This window comes from Prosopis cineraria, unplaced genomic scaffold, assembly GCF_029017545.1.
Source record: "Prosopis cineraria cultivar Desert tree isolate PC_DT_omini unplaced genomic scaffold, ASM2901754v1 PC8, whole genome shotgun sequence".
In the NCBI taxonomy this organism is placed as follows: Eukaryota; Viridiplantae; Streptophyta; class Magnoliopsida; order Fabales; family Fabaceae; genus Prosopis; species Prosopis cineraria.
The window spans coordinates 10,723,205-10,732,539 of NW_026555339.1; positions in this window are offsets into that span (position 1 = coordinate 10,723,205).

A 9,335-nucleotide genomic window follows, 5' to 3' on the forward strand; every position below is an offset into this window, starting at 1 on the left:
AAAATTTATGAAAGGGAAAATAAAACATACCAATAAAATTTATTAAGTATAGTTTACAATCTTAATTTTTCTATAAGACTTTCAAAAAATACTCTTCTTTAATAAGAGAGGCAATGAATAAAAATTTTTGAGTGAAATAATGAGAACTAATATTTGAATAATTACTAATACGGAACCTTATTTTTCTTTTTAAAATATCTTATATTTTAAAAAAATTATTTAGGACCTTTAAAATACAAAAATTTGCATCGCAAGTTCAATAGAATTTGAAAATATACTGCAAGCCCAAGGATTTTTCTTGCAAATTTTGCTGTGAACAAAAAGGCACAATTGTTCTTGTCTCAAAGGCATGTCCATGTATGTACAACACACTTGGTGGATATAATTTAATTTAAAGTAAAATGTACAAATAAGCAATTGATGAACAATACAATGTACATAAATACATTACACAATATACATAAATATATTACACAATGTACGTGTGTTTAATTAAATTAATATGGATCAATGTATTATATAAAATTTAAAAAAATAAGTCACACACACTACTCAATAATATGATGTGTTAGACTTCTTATCTTACAGACGGAGAAACGAGTGCCTCACATTCTTCCTCCCATTTTCATTATTGTCATAAACGTGTCATTTGAATGTCATTTCCCTGTGGAAGAGTACAGACCCGTTCTTTCATATATGTTGTGTAGAGTTTGAGTCACAACACTAATAAGTAATAACATCGACACGTGTTGACATTAGTGCAATGCAAAATGGCTATGACTATTTAGATACAAAATCTCATGTTTTAGTTTTATGAGAATATAAAATATATTTATAAAATAATTATTTTCAATTAAAATGGATAATATTTAAATAAAACTTATTAAAAATAGTTCCTGTTTATATAACAAAGAAAAGATTGATTTTGGTCCACTATTTTTATATTTATCTTTAACTTTCTACCCTTATTAAATACTAAAAAAAGTAGGGGTAAAAATTTGTTAAATTTTAAGATAGAATTAATGAAAGTTAAGGTTTTTATTGATACTAATAAAACTTACTGAAAGGAATTTATAAATAGAATTAGAAAGTTGGATATCTAAGATTAAAGTATGGGGAAATTGAGGATGTGTTAAAAAATTTAATTGAGGAAAAAGATCTAGATTCTGGAGGAAAAAATGCAAAATAGAGAAGCTAAAATCACAGGGAATTTTACCCAAAAAAAAAAAACACGTACGGAAGATCAAATGCATAATTTTTCGTATGCATATTTAATTTTGTCAAAAAATTGCATTGTATATTTAATTTCATGTTTTGAATTTTAACTTCTGTATTCTGTACTTTTCCATTCGTGAATTTTTCCAGTAAATAACATTTGTTTACACACGCACACTAACAAATATTTTGATAGTAATATTACCGATTAATTGAAATTCAAGTTAGGTCAAAATTAGTTTAGCCCGTTTTAATACAAAGCCTCGACATTTTTTTAATAAAATCTGGAAACTTCATTTAAAAGAATGGAAACAAATACGGGACAAGAAGAAACAAAAGAAGAGGATCAAAAACCACAAGAAGAAAACTAACGGTGGTAGATCAAACAAGTTAGAATCATTAGGAAGAGTATGAGCCACAACACTAAGGCATGCAAACGCAGCGACTTAGTCAAAATAAACATCAAAACACAACAAATTTTACAACCAAGGGAGGGCAGTGATGGATCCAAAAAAATTTATTAGCAGGGAAAAATTTATATCAAATATTAATATTAATATTTTTACAATAAAATATAATCATAAATATTAATTAAAGTAATGAACAGATAAATTATATGAGAAGTTTGAAATTGTATGTTAATTTTATTTGTATAATAAATTTATTTTTATAATAAATGAAGGAGTAAACAACATTTTAAAATAGGATAAAGATGCATTTTTACCCTTAAACTTTCTGTGAGGAGCACTAGCATCATGTATTGATGAGTGTGGTAATTTTCTCCCTAAACTAATTTTTGGAGGAGTGAAAAATCTGTTCTATTAAGCAGCCATTAATTTTATCATTTTTTGTTAATATCGCATATGTGTGGGGGCCAAGTATAGTAACAAGTAGGACTCTGATCATGTTTTTTAGTGTTAATTTGCTTTTGAAATTTTTTTTCTAGGAATGCTAGACACCCTAAGGCCCCGTTTGGTATGATGGAATAGTTTTTGATGGAATTAGAATTGGAATTGGAATCAGAATTGGAATAGAATTGAATTATAAAAGTATGTTTGGTATGTTAGAAAAATTAGATGGAATCCTTGCATTACTTTTATTTGGTATGCAAGACATGGAAATGGAATTATACTTAAAAGACAAAAATACCCCTATATAAAAATTAAAATAAAACATAATAAAAACTTAATTGTGTACCAATTTTCTTATGTATTTTATATATTAATGAAATATTATATAAATCATAGGTTATATCTGTAACTATTATTCACTAGCTTGGGCCAAACAAAAAGTTTTATCATCAGAGGGAACATTTTCTTGAAAATAAAATTGGCAATGGTTCCCATCCCTTCTACTTTAAAATAAATACACTAACATGTAGATTTAGAAGAAAAATGTCAAACAAATCAATTCTACTTCTTATACCAAAAAAATATTATAAATATATAAATTATATACAAATATTATATATAATACTATCTTATATATATATTATAACGCTTTATATATAATGAGAAAAAATATCATTCACCCTTTTATACTCCCTTTTTCTTTTTTTTTGCTAGCATATGAGGGTTTTATTTTTTTTTGAGGGCAAATTTGTCTTTCTGGAATTTGTATGAGGGCAAAAGTGTCTTAAATATTACAATTCCATAGAATTGCTCCCAATTCCATAGATTTACATAAGAAATCAAAATTAGCTTTTTTCCATAGAATTAAGATTCCCAAGAATTGTAATTCATATCTACCAAACATCACTTTATTCAGATTCCTATCCCAATTCCATTTTCATCTTCACAATTCCAACCTACCAAACATGGCCTAAGTCTTTTTTAGAAACATTAGATATCCTGAAGTCCTGTTAAAATAAAATTTAATAAATATTACTAAAATATTAAATATTTTTATATTTATTAATTTAAATATTATTATTCATAAATATTTATCTAAAATTTATAAATTATTTTTTAAATATTAATAGCTCAAACTAGTTTTTTAAAAATTTGTAGATGACTTCTGTTTTTATACATCAATTATATTTTTAATATTAATTAATTTTCTTAAATTTCTATGTCATTCTCTGTAATTTTTTTATCAACTATTGATCTTTCTCTAAAATATTACACTATCCATTGATTTGGAAGTTAATTCCTTTTTATTTTTAATACAAAGTTACAAAATATTAAATTAGGTGGTGCAATATTTTAAAAAAAGATTATTAATTGATCAAAAAATTATACAAAATAATTAAGAAACATAATCAACATTAAAAATATGACCGATGTATAAAAAATATAAGTGATATATAAACGTAAGAAAAACTAGTTTGAGTTATTAATATTAAAAAAATTTATAAATTTTGTATGAATATATATAATAATAATATTTAAATATTTATTAAATTTTATTTTAACATAATTTTAAGGTGTTGAGCACTTCTAAAAACAATTTAGGATTTTATTTTGTTGAGACAATCCAATAGTATAATAATAACAACAACAACTAGTGGCAACGGACATAGAACTTAGGGCTAGCAAGGGCATACTTATTTTTGACAAGATATGGATGACATACTCCCTCTAGTAAAAATTTAAAATATTTTTAGTGTTTTAAGGTGTGATTAATGTATTGTTTAAAATTTCCTTAATAAATAAATAATTTAATATTTATTTTAAATAAAATATCCTATTAAATAAAGATAAATATGAGATAGTGTTGGTTGGAATACATTTATATCATATTTGGATGCATATGGATTTAGATTTGAGTCAAATCTATTGTTTAGATAATTAAAAATATATGAACTTAAATTTAAGTCTACATCAATTTTTTTATAATTTGATTAGCTTGTCAACGATGATAAGACCCAACATTTGTAGTTGACTAGGATCTAACCTTCGTTGTCGACCAAGATTGGGCCACCAACACCAATTGGGACTGAACAGTCAACTTTTATAGGGATTGAAGAATCAAGATCAGATGACAGACATCCACCAAGACCAAACCACTGTTATTGACCAAGACTAGATTGAACTACTACCTTCGATCAAGATTGGCAACTTCGACTAGGACTAAACTCTTAACTTCTATTGGGACTGAACAGACGGCAACGACTAAGATCGAATGGCTGACTTCTATTAAGATTGGATTGCCAAAAATTGAAATCGGCTTGCCATTGTTAACTAAGACGGGATTGCGCCTACAATTGGGATCGGATGGCCAGCTCCTAACATGATTGGCACAGAGACTTCAATTGGGACCAAATTAGTGACTTTGACTAAGACTGAACAACCTATGCCAATTAGGCCAATTCCAATCACAAGTAGTAGTCTAATCCTAGTCAACAATTGTGATCCAATCCTTGTCATTGCTGGCAGTATGGTCTCAATTGACGTAACCAATTTGGTCCTATAGAAGCAACTTTTCAGACTACCAACGTTGGTTATAATGGACCTTTACCAAGTTGCTTTTAAATTTAAACGTATAATTCAAAATTTGAAATTTTACTCAATATCCAAACAAAAAATTTAGAATCTATAAATTTTAAATGTAAGATTTTAAATATGAGATTTCAAAACTAAATTCTTAATCGAAATTCACCCATCCAAATGCAACCTTGGTTAATTTATTAGGGGTGAGATTTGTTTAATAATACCTCATATTTTTTAACAGAGGGAGTATACTTTACCGATAGTAAAATTTAATTTTTCAATATAAAGAACCATATAAACTAAGTTTTTATTCATGTATAAGAATTGAGATTCAAACTCCAACTTATATAAATAATAATGAACCCCCCTACGACTTACGACAACTTGATTTGCTAAGAAAATTAAGCAACAAATTGAATAAAGATCAAAATTATTTTAAACTATACAAATGATTTTAGTAAAAATCTAAAAAAATTTAAACATAAAATCAATAATTCTATAAAGCTATAAGAATTAATTAGTTTCAGATGAAAGTCTCAATCATTCATAATACTTAAATTATTCTGAAATCTTAACCTTCTCTCATTACCTATTGTTCCAAATTCTTTTAATCTCACCAACTTAACTCTTTCCAATATTTTAAATTGTTTTAGATTTAATTATACTCCATCTTCACTCCAACAAAATTTGCACGCAAATTCCTTACATAGATCCATGTGACTATCGTCTCACTCCCTCTCTCTTGCTCTGCCCTTGTTTTTCTTTCAATCAGTGGATTCAAAACTATCATATTAATGGAGGCAAATTAAAACCCAATTCATATTTTACATGAGGTATCACAAAATTGAAGTTGGCCCACCCTCAAATGTATATGCATTAGTTATTGAAAACAACAACTATAATTTGAATCACAGATATGCGTTCGTATTTAATACTTAACAAAATTTTAAATAAAATTATCTTTAATATAGAAATTAACCTGTATGTAATAAAAAAAATATAATGTAGCTTATAAAGAGATTAATTCAAAGGTATCTATTAAAATTGTTGTACATGACGGTCTTCATGAAACTTCAATCCCATCTAAAGCATATAATTTAGTCATCATTTTTGTCCCTCACTTGACTCAAAATTTAAATTACTTGATTTCATGTTTCATAATAACAATAACAATAATAATAAAAATAATAATTGCGATGATATCGATGGATCATTTAAGTCACGCGCGAGTGGGAAGAGATGAATCTGAGCATGTGAGGGAGGATGAGTCAGATCAGATATCCACGTGGAGGCGTGACAGAAACAAAATGGACAATAGATTTTAGTGTAAAATAGAACGATATCTTGGTGGGAAAAAATAAGAAAAAAATATGTTATACAAAAATAGAATATTGAAATGGACATGAATTTGAAACAAAAAAGAAAACAAAAATGAAGCGTGGCAAGACGGGAGCCTCACAAAGTAGACAATAATGTTAGGCATTTGGTTACCTACCTCAGTGTAAAGGATCAAGCACACCAACTTTCCCTGCGTTCTATTTCAACCATTCCTTCCCATAGCCTAAGGTCTACATTTAGGTTTGGGAGAATTTCAGTTGAGAATTACTGTAGAAGCTTAATTTTAAATGGGTTTTTTTTTTAAATTTTAGTTTAGTTTAGAAAAAAAATAAAAAATATTGACAATAAAAAAGATCAAATACTTTTTACTTATTATATAAAATTATTAATTATTAATTTTTTTACTGTACTTGTTCATTTATTAATATCACTTATAAATTACACCTGTTTGTTAAATAATTAGGAACATTAATTGTTAATTTATTAATATCAGTTATAATTTACAAGTAGTGTTAGTAAATTATAAGACCTATCAATAATTTACAACTGATATTAAAAAATAATAAGTAAAATTAGCTTAAAACAGCAACTAATATTGTTGTTTTCAATTGAACAATTAGTGTAAAATTTTATATAATTATTGACATGTTAACTCATGCGATTTGCAACTCATTCGTAAATTAACAAGTAGAGTAAAAAAATTAATAATTAATAATTTTATATAAAAAGTGAAGGCTATTTTAATCTTTTTATCATCAAAATTCTTTTGACTTTTCTTTCCTAAATTAAACTAAAATTTTAAAAAATTTTAGGCCCATCTAAAATTAAGTCTCTACTATGATCCTTAACTGAATTTTCTCCCTTTAGATTTCTTTGCCAACTGAATACTATAATTTCTTTCAAAATATGTAAGTACAATTTTAACAAGCTTTTTTTAATTAAATGGATCTTCTTATTACTCAAAACCAAAGAGGTTATAAGTTATTTATAAGAAGGTCTTGTAATTTGTTTGGATCATGTTTAATTCAGGCTAAATTTAAAATATTTGAACATGTAAAAACAAGTTATATAATCAAGCTCTACCTTAATAAATTAGGTTGTCATGTTGGTCCAAATACTAGATTTATTTATTATTGTATTACATTTTTTTTAGCCAATTTCAATTTTTTTTGTGAAAAAATTAAGATTTTGCAAGCAATATAACATAACCACACATCCTTTTTTTTCATCTTTGTTGAAGCAAGACAAAGTATTGAGAGAGTAAAAGTAAAAACAGATTGCTTAACTTCTTGTATTTATTTATTAAAATTTTTAATAAAAAACATTCAAAACAAGCAATTATTAGAATATTAAAACTTCATTTAGGGGCATAAAATTGGTGAATTGAAAGTTTGGGAGAGGATCCGTCAAGGCTAAGTGTAAGTTAAGATGAAAGTTAATTATATTATTAATAATAAAAAGAATTCTGATTCAGACTTGACTTGAATTTTTTCAGACGTAGCTTGATTACGTACGTCTAAACTAAAGAAATTTTTTTTTTAATCTTTCAAGTTTCATCCTAAAATTTTTTAGATTAAAGATCAAATTACTGCTTTTAAATTGACTTATATACGAGACTAGAACTTTATATAAATATCTTCGTTAGTACTTTCTAAACCATAGGTTTGCCTCGAGCCTTGTGAACTTTAGAAAAACCCAAATCATTAAAATTGTCTCGTAAAAAAAAATATCATGCGCGTGCGCGCGCACATTTTTTTTTTTTTTTTAAGTAGGTGATAAGATGTGAGTCTACATCGCCCATGGAGGCTGAAGCACCAACAAACTTAAAACTAGCGGGTCGGATTGGATCCACTCACTTTTTGATAAATTGTAATTTCTCAACTCAACCCGTAAATTGTGAAAGAGTGGATTGTGCAGGTCTAGCCACCATTATGATCTATCATAACTTTTAAATGTTAAACTCTAGTTAAAGTTCACATATAAAGAGAGTGTTATTTCTTGCTCTAGTTTTTTTTTTTTCGTTTACACTTTTTATACATTATATTTATTATATTAATATTTATATCAATAACAAAATTTGAATTATGCCCTACAATTAAGACTCCTCTCCTGTTCCACCTCCTTTTTCTTCCTATATTTTTGGAGCATCGGGGAGAATCTTTATCAATATTATTTTTTTACGTGTTTATTTGATTGGGCAGATTTAATTGAAACTAGAGTAGCCCTCTTGAAAATATTCTCTGCGTTTATACAAGTTCAAAAACCTCATGTATGTTTTAAGTGATTTGAATTTAATGAGTGACATAAATTTATTACTCTAAAAGTGTCTCAATTATAATTAATAAATTTTATTAATATTTAAAATTATTAAGATATATTTTTCTTCAAAAAATTATAATCTTTATTAATATTATTTTTTATATGATATTTGATTAGCGTTAATTCGAGCATGGTCAAGTTTAATTGAGAGTAGCTATCATAAAAATATTTCTACATGTATATAAATTTGAATTTGAATTTAGTAATGACACGTAAATTCACTTATTCCAAGAGTGTTTTAATTTTGTTATTAGATTTTACAATATTTAAAATTATTAAGATATTTTTTAAAAAAATTACAACAATCCTAAAAAATCAAAACACTCCTAATATCTGATGATAAGATTCAATTTAGTTACTCGCTCCGTCCCAAATTAAAACGTACCCTTGAAGAAGTTTCTTAATTTTAAAATATAAATAATTTGAGTAGATTAAAGTTTGATTAAATGTATTGATTTTAATACTATCTTTTCTATCTCTATAATTAATTTTTTATATCTTTTTTTTAATATATTTAATAATAAATATTTTTAAACTTTTATATTTTTATTTAAAAAAATAAATTTTTTTAATATATTTAATAAAATTTATTAATATATAAAATTTTATTTAAAACTATTTTATAATTTAAAAGTATTTGATTGAATCCAACTTATTACCAAACCATATAACATATTTATTAATATTAATGGCGAGCAAGAGAAAGTGCCGTGAGCAAGAAGAGCAGAGATTCCTGGGGAGAGGAACGCGTGGTGGGAGAGAGGACCCGAAGTGCATGGAGAATCCAATCCATTGGATATCAAAAGCGTGATGCGGAAAGTGACCAATGGGTGCATGATAGGTGTACGGAAGGGACGCGTGGAGGAGTAGCAGAAACTGACGGTTGTGGGACAGTTTTGTCCTGTCGGAAGCGTTAAAAGGCTTGGAAACAAAAGTACGTGAGTTTTCTTCTGCCTATCCGCTTTCATTGTTCATTTTATGAAAAATATATGATACTCGGCATTATTAAACAAAATCATATATATAATAAAA